A 13,373-nucleotide genomic window follows, 5' to 3' on the forward strand; every position below is an offset into this window, starting at 1 on the left:
TGAGATGTTTGCTATGGATATCAGAACAGCAAGAGAGAAGGAGCAGAGCCTTGATGACTTCATGGACTAGAGTTCTGGACTACCTGTATGTGGAGTTTTACATGACAGAGAAACAAATGTCAATCTTGAAGCAACTGTTATTTGGAGTTTCCATTACTTACAGATGAATCTAATTCTAATACAAGCCATATACCTCTCCTTCTAAGAGGTGCTACAAATGGCTATGATGCCTAATACTAGCCTTCATTGAATATTATGATTCTCTATCCATTTTCTCAGTGGAAACAGTTGGAGTTGTGATAAAGCTAATTATAAGCTCTAGCTTTGCCAAGGAAGACAGTAAAATTAAGGTGGTTCTTTAGGATTGCTGGGAACTGGAGGCAGAGGCCTCCAAGGTTGAAATCATGGGTTATTAGGATTTGAAATGATAATAACATAGCACAGAGGGTAAAAGCACAGACTGTGGCATCAGATGATCTTGGAATTCAATTCCAACTCTACCCCTTACTAGCCAGCTAAGTGATTTGGAATAAGTTATTTCACATCTCTATTCCTCAGGTTTCTTTCTATAAAATAGATGATAAAAGGGGTGTGTTAATGCATTGCTTAACTGAAGATGGAGAGCATGAGTGAGAAGATGACAACATCTTATAGGATTGCTGAGGGGATTAAATGAGAAATGCACAGGAAGGGCTTAACACAGTTCCAGACACATAGCAAGTTCCTCACCACCACAGGGCTATTGCGCATGTAGTTCTAATTCCCTAGATGCTCTCTTACTATCATCACATTCTAATAAAAATATACTGTTTGATTAATTCACATTCATGCATTAATCTCAGATCAGAGTTCATCTCTTTAGAAAATCCTGCCTTGGTCACCCTTGCAACTAAGTCACACATCATTTTATGATTTTTAATCATAGTTCTTAGTAAAATTTGATCTAGGATAATTATTTGTGTTATTATTTGGTGGACTTCAGTCTGCCTTTCTAGACTAGCCCTACTAAAAGTATGGTCTAGTGGTTAGTGCTGGTTTGCAAACTATTTATTATTCATCCTCCAGGAGATAAATACAGAAACTAATATTGTTTAGAAACTTTTATAGCAATTTGACATAGTGATTAGGACTTGTAATTTTCATATTTTATTTTTTATTTTGTTTTTCTGGTAATTCATTTTTCTTATAATCTACTAAAGTATCTGTCCACAATTGATTTTTTTTAAAATTTTAAACTGATCTTAACAGGAAACAACTAACAAAATGGGAATGGTAAATCCTTCCCTATCAACAATTACTTTAAATGTAAATGGATTAAATTCTCCAATCAAAAGACATAGAGTGGTTGAATAGATTTAAAAAAAAAAAACACAACTATGTGCTGTCTGCAAGAAACTCATTGTAGACTTAAGGACACACAAAACCTGAAAGTAAAGGAATGGGAAAAGATAGTCCATACCAGACAAAGTAGACTTTAAGTTTAGAGAACATCACAAGAGACAAAGAAGGACATTATACAGTGATAAAAAGATCAATGCACCAAGAAGATATAACAATTAGAAATATATATGCACAACATCAGAGCACAAAAATATATAAAGCAAACATTGACAGAACTGAAGGGAGAAATAAACAGCAATAAAATAATAGTGGGGGACTTCAAACCCCACTTTTAATAATGGACAGAACATCCAGACAGAAGATCAATAGAGAAATAGAAGACTTGAATAACACTGTAGAGCAAATGGAGGTAACATATACATCTACAGAACAGTCCATCTACCAGCAGTGGAATATACTTTCTTCTCAAGCACACACAGATCTTTCTCCCGGATAGATCACATGTTAGGTCACAAAACAAGTCAACAAATTTAAGAAAGTTAAAATCATACCATATATCTCTTCTGACCACAATGAAATGATACTAGAAATAAAAAGAAGAAGGAAAACCAGAAAACTCACAAATGTGAACATTAAACAACACACTCTTGAACAACCATTGGTTCAAAGAAGAAATCAAAAATTAGAAAATACCTTGAGACAAGCAAAAATGAAAACACAACACACCAAATGTATGGGATGCAGCAAAACTAGTATTAAGAGGGAAGTTCATAGCAATAGATGGCTACGTTAAAAAAGAAGAAAAATCTCAAATAAACAACCTACCTTTACACCTAAAGGAACTAGAAAAAGAAGAACAAACTAAGCCCAAAGTTAGCAGAAGGAAGGAAATAACAAAGATTAGAGCAGAAATAGAAAATAGAAAAACAATAGAAAAAAAAAATCAATGAAACTAGGAGTTGGTTTTTTGAAAAGATAAACAAAATTGACAAACGCTTGGCTAGACTAAGAAAAAAGAGAGACATCTCAAATAAATAAAATCAGAACTGAAAGAAGAGATATTACAACTGATGCCACAGAAATAAAAAGAATCATAAGAAACTATTATGAACAATTATACGCCAACAAACTGGATAACCTAGAAAAAATGGATAAATTCCTAGAAACATACAACTACCAAGACTAAATCCTGAAGAAATAAAAAGTCTGAATAGATGTATAACTAGTAAAGAGATTGAATCAGTAATCAAAAACCTCCCAACAAAGAAAAGCTCTGGACCAGATGGCTCCACTGATTAATTCTACTGAACATTTAAAAAAGAATTAACACCAATCCTTCTCAAACTCTTCCAAAAAAATTGAAGAGGAGGGAAGATTTCCAAACTCATTTTAAGAGGCCAACAATACCTTGATGCCAAAGCCAGACAAAAATACCACCAGAAAAGAAAACATGCCAAAATCCCTGCTGAATATAGATACAAAAATCCTCAACAAAATACTAGCAAACCAAATCCAACAGCATATTAAAATGATCATACACCATGACCAAGTGGACTTTATCCCTGGAATGCAAGGATGTTTTGACATATGAAAATCAATTAATGTGATATACAATATTAATAGAATAAAAATAAAAATCACATGCTCATCTCAATAGATGCAGAAAAATTATTTGAAAAAATTCAACACCCCTTTTGATAAACTCTCTCGACAAACTAGGTATAGAAGGAATGTATCTCAACATAATAAAGGCAATATATGACAAGCCCACAGCTAACATCATACTCAATGGTAAAAAACTGAAAGTTTTTCCTTTAAGATCATGACCAAGGCAAGGATGCCTGCTCTTGCCACTTCTACTCAACGTAGTACTGGAAGTCTTAGCCAGAACAATTCAGTAAGAAAATGAAATAAAAAGCACCCAAATTGGAAAGGAAGAAGTAAAGTTGTTCCTGTTTGTAGACATGATCTTTATAGAGAAAACCCTAAAAATTCCATCAAAAAACTGTTAGAACTAATAAACAAATTCAGTAAAGTTGCAGGATACAAAATCAACATACAAAAATCAGTTGTGTTTCTATATACTAACAGTGAACTATCTGAAAACGACATTAGGAAAACAATCCCATTTACAACACCACCAAAAAGAATAAAATACTTAAGAATAAACTTAACTAAAGAAGTTAAAGACTTGTATACTGAAAACTACAAAACATTGATGAAAGAAATTAAGCAGGACGCAAACAAATGGAAAGACATCCTCTGTTCACTATCTGGATGAATTAATATTGTTAAAATGTCCATACTACCCAAAGTGATCTACAGATGCAATGCAATCTCTATCAAAATCACAATGGCATTTTCTACAGAAATAGAAAAAACAATTCTAAAATTCATATGAAATCACAAAAGACCAGGAATAGCCAAATCAATCTTGAGAAAGAAGACCAAAGCTGGAGCTATCATGTCACACCTCCTGATTTCAAAATATATTACAAAGCTATAGTAATCAAAACAGTATGTTACAATATCATAGTAATCAAAACATAAAGGCAGACATATAGACCAATGGAACAGAATAGAAAGCCCAGACATAAATTCATGCATACCTGGTCAACTAATCTTTAACAAAGTGCCAAGAAGATACAATGGGGAAAGAACAATCTCTTCAACAAACAGTGTGGGGAAAACTGGATGTCCACATGTGTGATAGAATTATATTGGACCCTTATCTTACATCATACCCAAAAATCAACTCAAAATGGATTAAAGACTTAAATGTAAGACCCAAAACTGTAAAACTCTTAGAAGAAAACATAGGGAAAAAGCTTTACAACATTGGTCTTGGCAATGATTTCATGGAGATGACACCAAAAGCATAGGCAACAAAAACAAAAATAAACAAAAGGTACTACATCAAACTAAAAAGCTTCTGCACAGCAAAGGAAACAATTAATAACATGAAAAGGCAACCTATGGAATGGGAGAAAATATTTGCAAACCATGCATCTGATAAGGGGTTAATCTCTAAAATATATAAGGAAGTACTACAACTCAATAAGAGAAAAAACTAATAAGCTGATTTTAAAAGGGACTAAAGACTTGAATAGACATTTCTCTAAAGAAGATATACAAGTGGCCAATGAGTATATGAAAAAATGCTCAACATCACTAATCATGAGGGAAATGCAAATTGAAACCACAATCAGATATCACCTCACACCTGTCAGAATGGCTATTAGCAAAAAAAACAAAAGACGAGAAGTGTTGATGAGGATGAAGAGAAATTGAAACTCTTCCACACTGTTGGTGGGAATGCAAAACAGTGCAGCTGCTATCAAAAACAGCTTCCTCAAAAGATTAAAAATAGAACTACCATACGATCCAGCAATCCCATTTCTGAGTATTACTCTAAAACAATTGAAGACAGAATCTCTAAAAGATATTAGCACTTTTATGTTTATTGCAGCATTATTCACAATAGCCAAGATGTGGAAACAACCTAAATGTCCGTCAGCAGATGAATGGATAAAGAAAGAAACTATCGTATATATATACAATAGTGGCCTCAAAAAGGAAGAAATTCTGCAATATGCAACTACATGAATGACCCTTGAGGACATTACGCTGTGTGAAATAAGCCAATCACAGAGAGACAAATATTGAATACTTCCACTTGTATGAGGTATCTAAAATAGTCAAATTCATAGACTCAAAGAGTGGAATGGTAGTTGCCAGGGACTGGCAGGAGGGGAAAATAGGGAGTTAGTAATCAATAGGCATAAAGTTTCAGTCAAGCAAGATGAATAAACTCTGAAGATCTGCTGCACAACATTGTAGCTCTAGTCAACAATAATATAGCGCTCACTTAAAACTTGGTTAAGAGGAGAGATCTTATGTTAAGTGTTCTTCTCACAATAAAATAAAATATAAAATAAAACTGATCTTTCATTACAGATAGTTCAAGAAGCACTGTTCTGGACCAGGGATCAGCAAACATTTTCTGTAAAGGATGAAATAGTAAATATTTGGGCTTTTTAGGCCATACAGTCTCTGTTGCAACTACATAACTCTGCCCTTTTAGCATGAAAACAGCCATAGATAAAACATAAGTGAATGGGTGTGGCTGTGTTTCAATAAAACTTTATATTCAAAAACAGATGGTGGGCCAGATTTGACCCACAGGCTATAGTTTTCCAACCCCTGTAATAGTCTGTAAACTTCCAAGGAGCAGATGTTTCGTTTGTTTTATTCTTCACTGTCTCTCCAGTGCCTAAAATATCCTTCACATAATAGGTACTCAATAAACATGTATCTAACAAATGAATTATCTACTCTCTGATACAGGTTCAGATCTTGCTTGAGTTGACACTGAGGTCATATGTCCAGGGCCACCAATATCATGGAGGACGAGGACAAGGGTGTTAACTGGCCCTGGTTAACAAGATAAAAACCACAGAGGTTCCAGGGATCAAATATAATCTGGGAAGCAAAAGGAAAGGCAATCACCAGTTGCTTGAAAGAAGAAAGGAAGAGGGTGTTGGCACTTGGTAGGGCTTCAAGGAAGCTTTGAAAGTTTGGGAGAAATGGTAGGGGGATCTACAAGGGGATTGCTCAGCTGAGGTTGGAGAGCATGAGTGAGAGGTGGCAATGACCCAGAGGGCAGTAGTTTCCTCTAACAAAGCCTGGAGCTTAGTGTCCCAGGTAGATTAGCCTAGAAGGGACATTGTTGGCTATATCTATGCCACTTTTCTCTTTAAAATCCTCTGAAGATACCGCAGGAATGTGAAAGAGACAGCGATTTCAGTTACAAGACAGCTCTGAGCCCACTGAGTAGACAACAGGAGCAAAGCTCATCCTCTCGAGATGAAAAAGTTTAAGGACGAGAAATTATAATTTAAATTAAACAGTCGCAGACATGTCCAAGGAATATTGAGAGGATTTGATCCCTTAATGAATCTTGTGATAGATGAATGTATGGAGATCGTAACTGGGAGCAACAGAACAATATTGGAACCGTGGTAATACAAGGAAATAGTATCAACATGTTAGAAGCCTTGGAAGAGTATGAATACTGGCTGCGTTCAGCAGAGAAACCAATTGCTTCCACACGTCCCATCTCCAAAGGGCCTGTTCTATTATGATGTAAAAATCAGGTTGTGTACAATTGTCATATTAAATTTTTTCATCAAAATAAAAATTTTAAAAACTCTGATGACTGCTAAGATCAGGTCCAAAATCCTCTGACTGACATATAAAGTCCGTCATCATTTGGTCCCAATCTACCTTTCTAGCCACTTCATGCCAACAACACTTTCCCAATGGGTATTGTTCCACATGGGGCCATTCACTGTTTCCCTCAACGGGCCTGGGATTTCACAACTCGAGGCCTTTGCTCTAGCTATTCTCTGCCCTGTGATGCCTTTCTTTTCCTCTCCATCCAGCAAATTCTTATCCCCCTTTGAGACATACACTGTGAAACCTTCATGGCTCACTTACCCAGAGAGTTTGTCTCTCATTCCACTGCTCTGCCATTACACTATATCCCAATTACTTGTTTGCATGTCTGCCTTTGTGCTGAGACAGGGAGCTCCTTGAAAGCCAGTTTTAATATTCTGGTGCTTAAGCAGAATTGGCAAAAAAGCAAATAGCCCATGATGCTGCATTGAAAGCAACTATAGCAGTATTTTGTCCTGCATTCTCTCTTGCTACACTAATTTTCCTTTTCGCACTTATCCTTCCCCAGCTGAATCTTCTATTTTGCTGTTCTCAGACCCAGACACAGGAGAAAACATCTCTATGAAATGTGGATAAGCTTATCTGTAAGAAGGGCCCCATAAATGTTTCGGTTGTGTTATTAAATTATTGAATACCCAAACTCACGAAGACCCTTCAGAGAACTTTTCAATCCCACGTGCATTTTCAGGCAAATGTAGCTAGGATGTTTTTATCAGTTAATTTACACTTAACTTTTCAACATAATGTACTTTTTTTAGTCACTATGCTCCACGCGTTCCCTTAGGAAGCAGAATAATTTATTTTTACTCGGATAATAGTGTGTTGTTTTTGCCAATTGAAACATGGCACATAATAATATTGATTAAACCAAATTTCTAGTTTCTTCAAAATAAAGTTCCCAAATGAACACAATAGAGTTCAGGATCTCTGGGTTCGTAACCATCAGGGGACTACAGTGGAACCCGACCTTTTCTTTCTTTCTTTTTTTTCCTTCTTCCTTCTTTCTTTCCTTTCTTTCATTCTTTCATCCTTTCTTTTTCTTCCCTTCTTCTCTTTCTCTCCCTCCCTCCCCTCTTTCCTCTCTATCTAGCTTTCCTTCCTTCTTACATTGTCTCTGTGAAACAGTTTCAGGTCATTATAATCATTTCATAATATTTTAATTTTATCATAATAAAAAAATATTTTTAAAAGCTATATGAGGGGCCGGCCTGGTGGTGTAGTAGTTAAGTGTACGTGCTCTGCTGCGGTGGCCCGGCGGGGTTCAGATCCCGGGCGTGCACCGACGCACCGCTTGTCAAGCCATGCTCTGGCGGCGTCCCATATAAAGTGAAGGAAGATGGGCATGGATGTTAGCTCAGGGCCAGTCTTCCTCAGCAAAAAGAGGCAGATTGGCAACAGATGTTAGCTCAGTGCTAATCTTCCTCACAAAAAAAAAAAAAGCTACACGAGATTACATGGAACACACTCAACACACACAAAGGTTGTAGCAACAAAATGAAACAATCTGAACATTGCAGTTAAACATCCTTCTGAACTTGACCTTTTGACATTTATTTCATAATAAATCTTGAAGAAGTAGACTCATTCTTCCCAAATTTTTCTCCCTTAAAACAGTTATCATGTACAAGTTTTCCTTTTGTAAATCAATCTGACCCCTTAAACAAAATGGCAACTGTGACAAGCGATACTAATTTTCAAATAGACATGTTTATCCAACAACTATTTCCTGAGCAAGATACTATGTTGGACATGGGGAAAGATAACAAAAAGTTAGCTTCATATATCTTGAGAATCCACCAGATATGGTCCAGTTAACAGAAGGGAAATGAAGGAGGGGTTCAGCTCTGATAACAGACTCATCCACGGGAGTGGGGCAGACATTTGGAACCAACTTAGCCACAGATGCTGGGAGAAGGCCCAGTGAGAGGGCCATACTCTGTATCTGAAACATTCCAACAAACAACTGGGGGTAGCCTAGAAAAGCAGTCCCTCAGGTGGCCTTTATCAGGAAATAGGAACACTCCTAACCATGAGACACCTAATGACTATAGTTCAATCCCCTAGGAGCTTACAGAAAAACTAAAAGAGCCAGTAAGTCAAGTCAACAGTACCAGTGAAGTCAGACAGTATGCACAGATGCAGTCATAATCTAAGCCTTTAGCAAGAAGCAAGAGTAAAGCAAAGCATCAGATCTTCAGTGACTAATAGTCAAACTACATACAGTGACTCAGGTACCAGGTATCAAGGTGGATGGTCCATTATTAGAACTGAGGCACAAAGTCAGAAACAAACTTAGGACCAAAAATCATGATGTTGCACCACAGAATTCTTTAGGTTACTCTTGTCTCTCCTCAAAGTTGGTCCTGAAGGTTAGGGTGAGGTTGACTATGCTTTGAGGTTCAAGTTCAATCAGCAATGGGGAGGCAAGTACTGCAAAATCCAGCAAACAGGGCTGAGAATTGGTACCTGACCTCGTGAATTACACTGCAAGAACTGGGAGGAAGTGGGGGAGATGGTACCCAAGAGGAAACATGGGTTACTGCTTTACCAAAAGAAGAGTTCATGGATATTGAGTTGGCAAAAACAAAACCTGTCCTCTACTGTGAGGTTCACCACAGTCCTGTTGTCTAAAGAAAAAAGAATAGGAGGGGCCGGCCCTGTGGCTTAGCAGTTAAGTGCGCGCGCTCTGCTGCTGGCAGCCTGGGATCAGATCCCTGGCGCGCACCGATGCACCGCTTCTCCGGCCATGCTGAGGCTGCGTCCCACATACAGCAACTAGAAGGATGTGCAAATATGACATACAACTATCTACTGGGGCTTTGGGGGAAAAAAAGGAGGAGTATTGGCAATGGATGGTTTAAAAAATAGATGAAGGGGCCAGCCCGGTGGCGTAAGCGGTTAAGTGTGCGGGCTCTGCTGCAGCGGCCTGGGGTTCGCTGGTTTGGATCCCTGGCATGCACCAATGCATTGCTTGTCAAGTCAGGCTGTGGCCACGTCCCATATAAAGTAGAGGAAGATGGACACAGATATTAGCTCAGGGCCAGTCTTCCTCAGAAAAAAGAAGAGGATTGGCATCAGATGTTAGCTCAGGGCTGATCTTCCTCACGAAAAAAAAAAAAATAGATGCAGACATAGACACAGATATAGATATAAATATAGATATATAAAAGAAATAGCTGGCAAACTCTCCCCAAAATACTATCACCAGCCCCATGGGAGGCCCCTTCACCTTAATATTTATGGGCGTCAACAAAAATACAATCATGATACAATGACCACCTTTGGCAACAAGCCCAGGGATAACCAAAAGTTAAAACAGAGAGAACAGACTACTTAAAGTTTGGTAGATAAATTTCAAACTTAATAAGTTTAACTTCTCCAAACAATTTTTTCATGTTAAAAAAAATCAAGGATGATTTAAAGAGTGTCTACGCTCTCAAAATACTTGATTCTATTCTATTCTTCTGTTCTGTCAACCCCATATCTGAGTATTGTCATTCACATTCATCCAATTCTAACATCAAATGTTGTTCATACAGAATATTTATGATGTCTTCCTTATTTTAAGAAAGTTCTTTTTTCCACTATAGAATGAATTTCCATTCAACAAAGAAAATGTAGAAGAAAGAAAAATCACTCTTAGGCCTAAAATTTAAAGCAAATAGTGAAGATTTTTCTAAGCAGGATAAATTATCCAATACTTTCAGAGAGATTTACTTTAAACTATAAGATAAGGACAAGTTTAGAGATCACATTATGTAGGGTCTTCCGTTTGACTTACTTTATATCTTTGAGTTATACAGAGCTATACAAATATACTTCCTGATAAAATGAAGAGCAAATCAGTACAACACTGCACTGTCAGCCTTTGTGTTGGCAGAAATACCCACTGATATTTTGGAATGGGGGTGAACACTGGAATTCCTTTTAAACAGAATATCTATCAGCTGCATAATTCTCCTCTGATCTCACACCCACTTGCAACGATATTCCTCTTTCTCTGCCCAGGCACAGAGTGGAAAGAGATCAGAACAGGATTCTAACAGGGAGGCAGTTTGACCCTCCACCCCCATTCTGCTCAAACTCCAGTTCAAAGATAGAAATGAAATCCAAGCAGGGTGTGGTTGCAGTGTGGGATGTGAGCTTGGCCAGAGCCCGAGCATTGTTATCTCATCTGTTTTACCCACTCCCTGAGCTCTCAAAGTCCTATCTCTGATTCATTCCTTCTCAGCCCTCTGAACCTTGAACAGAAAGAGCTGGCATTTTAGAACTGGATCAGAGTGACAAGTATCATCTAAAGCCAGAGTCCTTACTATGGTCCATAAGGTGCTTCATCAGCAGGCCTCTGTCTGTCCCTGTGACCACCTCTCCTGAAACCCTCCCCTTCCTTGCGCTGCCCTCCTTGTGGGTCTCAAACACACCCAGCATGCTCCTGCTGCACATGCTGTCCCCTCTGCCTGCAAAGCTTGTCCCTTAGGTTTCCTCGTTGCCTAATTCAGATCCCTGCTCTACCTCTGAACCTAAAACTTTCTTGGCCCCATCACTCTGTATATCATATATAGTCATGCACCACATAAAAATAATTTAGTCAATGACAGACTGCACATATGGTGGTGGTCCCATAAGATTAGAACCATATAGCCTAGGTGTGTAGTAGGCTATATCATCTAAGTTTGTGTAAGTACTGTTAGAAGAGGAAGAAATTTTCCTCTACTCTTCTCAGTTCATCCGGCTGGTCTAAGAATTAAATTATGAAACAGATTAACAGGAGAAAAACAAACAAAAGTTTAATAACTACATGTATACATACGAGAAACCCAGGAAAACCAAGTAACTGACCAAAAAGGCCAAAGCCCTCTCCATAAATACCACCCTCAGCTAAAGACAAAAGAAGATGTTGGGGGTGGGGAGAGTCAGGGACTTCAAAGGGAAGGAAGACAATTCACAGGTAGGTGAAAAGAAGCAAGTGTTTGGGAAACAAGTGTTTGGCCACACAGAAACAGAAGAACACAGAGGGGAGCCCAACAAACAGGCTTTTCTAGGTTCCTCCCTGTCTACCACCTAGCTCATGTTATGCTAAGGTGAGAGCTCGCTTCCTGAGACAGGTTTTTTAATCTGAATTTTTTTAGGCAGTTAAGGGGGAGGTAACAGGAAAAACTTGCTGCATCTTTTCTTTCTTAAAAATAATCAGCTTAAAATAATCCTCATGTTAAAAAGACAAATTTGGGGTGGCAAATTTTGTTCACCTTCAGTACACTCTATGATGTTTGCACAATGACAAAATCGCCTGACCGGACGCATTTCTCAGAACGCATCCTTGTCATTAATTGACACAAGACTGACTATACCTTGCTCTATTTTTCTGCATAGCATTTACCACTTGGCTTGGTTTCTAAGGCCATAAACATGGGTTTTAGAGTCAGATGCACCTGGGTTAGAATCCTGTCTCTGCCCTTGCTCTGACCTTGGACAAATTATGTACTCATACCTCTTAGTCTGCATTTCCTTATTGGTAAAAATGAATTACTGCATGATTCAAATGTAATTACATGTAAAAGCTCCAAACTCAATGCCTTGTTACATTAGAATTCTGGTTTCATAAGGGCAAGGATTTCGTAGGTTTAGAGCTGTACTTCAACCCCTAGAACAGTATCAAGATTTGATTTAATAATATATTTTGAAGGAAGGAAAGGTGAGAAGGAGACAAGGAGGGAAGGAAGGAAAGAAAGAAAGAAGACAATTATGTGCTCAGTCAATATTAATTTATGCTCAGTTATTCACTTTTTTCCCACCAAAGTGGCTCTGAAATGCTTCTATGAAGGAATGTATGTATGATAAACGAATACGCACCTAACTTCTCCTAACTCGTAAGAGGTCCCCACTTTCCTTCTCATCATCTGACTCCTTAAATTTATTTATTCCTTATTTTTTATGACATCTGAAAACCAGCCAATAAAGTAAAATATGAGAAGTAACATACTGAAGCTAGGATAGCAATGATATAGGTCAGACAGGCAATTGTTGAGACCCAGAGTCTAGTTAGGCCTACCTGAGTGAGATGGCTCATATAGATGATGGCTCATAACTGTGAAGCTTTCCAGACTAGAGAATGAATGCTTTGCATATTCAGTGGTAGAGACTCTGGAAGACTTGGCAAGCAAGGCCCAGAATCAGGGGTATCTGTCAACAGAAGTCCTGGCAGAAGTTCAGGCAGGCATGAAGTCAATGTCAGTGAAACCTAATAAAGGTCCTCCAGTCAACTGTGAGTTCCATGAGGGCAGGGACTATCTCTGATCTATGCTTTTCCATATCCATAACACCTAGCCAATTCCTGACATATTGTGCATCCTCAATGATTATTTATTGAGTGAATAAATTATGAATCAATCAAGATTTTTTTTTCAGTTGAAGGTAACAAGCCCCAACACAACTTCTCTTAAACAAAAAATAATATAGCTGAGCAGTCCAGGCTTAGATTTGACTTCCGAAACAGCTGAATGCAGGGCCAAAATATTAACATCAGGATGTGCCCTCTCCATCTTTTCCTTTAGATGACTCCATTCTCAGACCTCAGCACTTCCCAGGGCTACACGCTTTCTTAGTCACATCCAGCAGGAAAAGGGAGATGTCTTTCACACACATCAGTTGGGGGGGCAGCATGTTGCATTGCCTCTACTTGAAACATATACCATTTTTGAGACAATCACTGGAGCACTGGCATTAACGGAATGGAAAGCGCTGATAGGCTGAAGCCTCTCGAAGAAGAGCATAGGGTCAGCTTCATAGTAACCACT

General features: G+C 38.1%; 1 pseudogene; it reads left to right on the forward strand.

The window, feature by feature from the left end:
* Window positions 1–6,192: 6,192 nt before the first annotated feature.
* LOC131421900 (small nuclear ribonucleoprotein G-like) lies at window positions 6,193–6,485 on the forward strand (annotated as a pseudogene).
* Window positions 6,486–13,373: the final 6,888 nt, after the last annotated feature.

The sequence above is a fragment of the Diceros bicornis genome, chromosome 25 (genome assembly GCF_020826845.1).
Source record: "Diceros bicornis minor isolate mBicDic1 chromosome 25, mDicBic1.mat.cur, whole genome shotgun sequence".
NCBI lineage: Eukaryota > Metazoa > Chordata > Mammalia > Perissodactyla > Rhinocerotidae > Diceros > Diceros bicornis.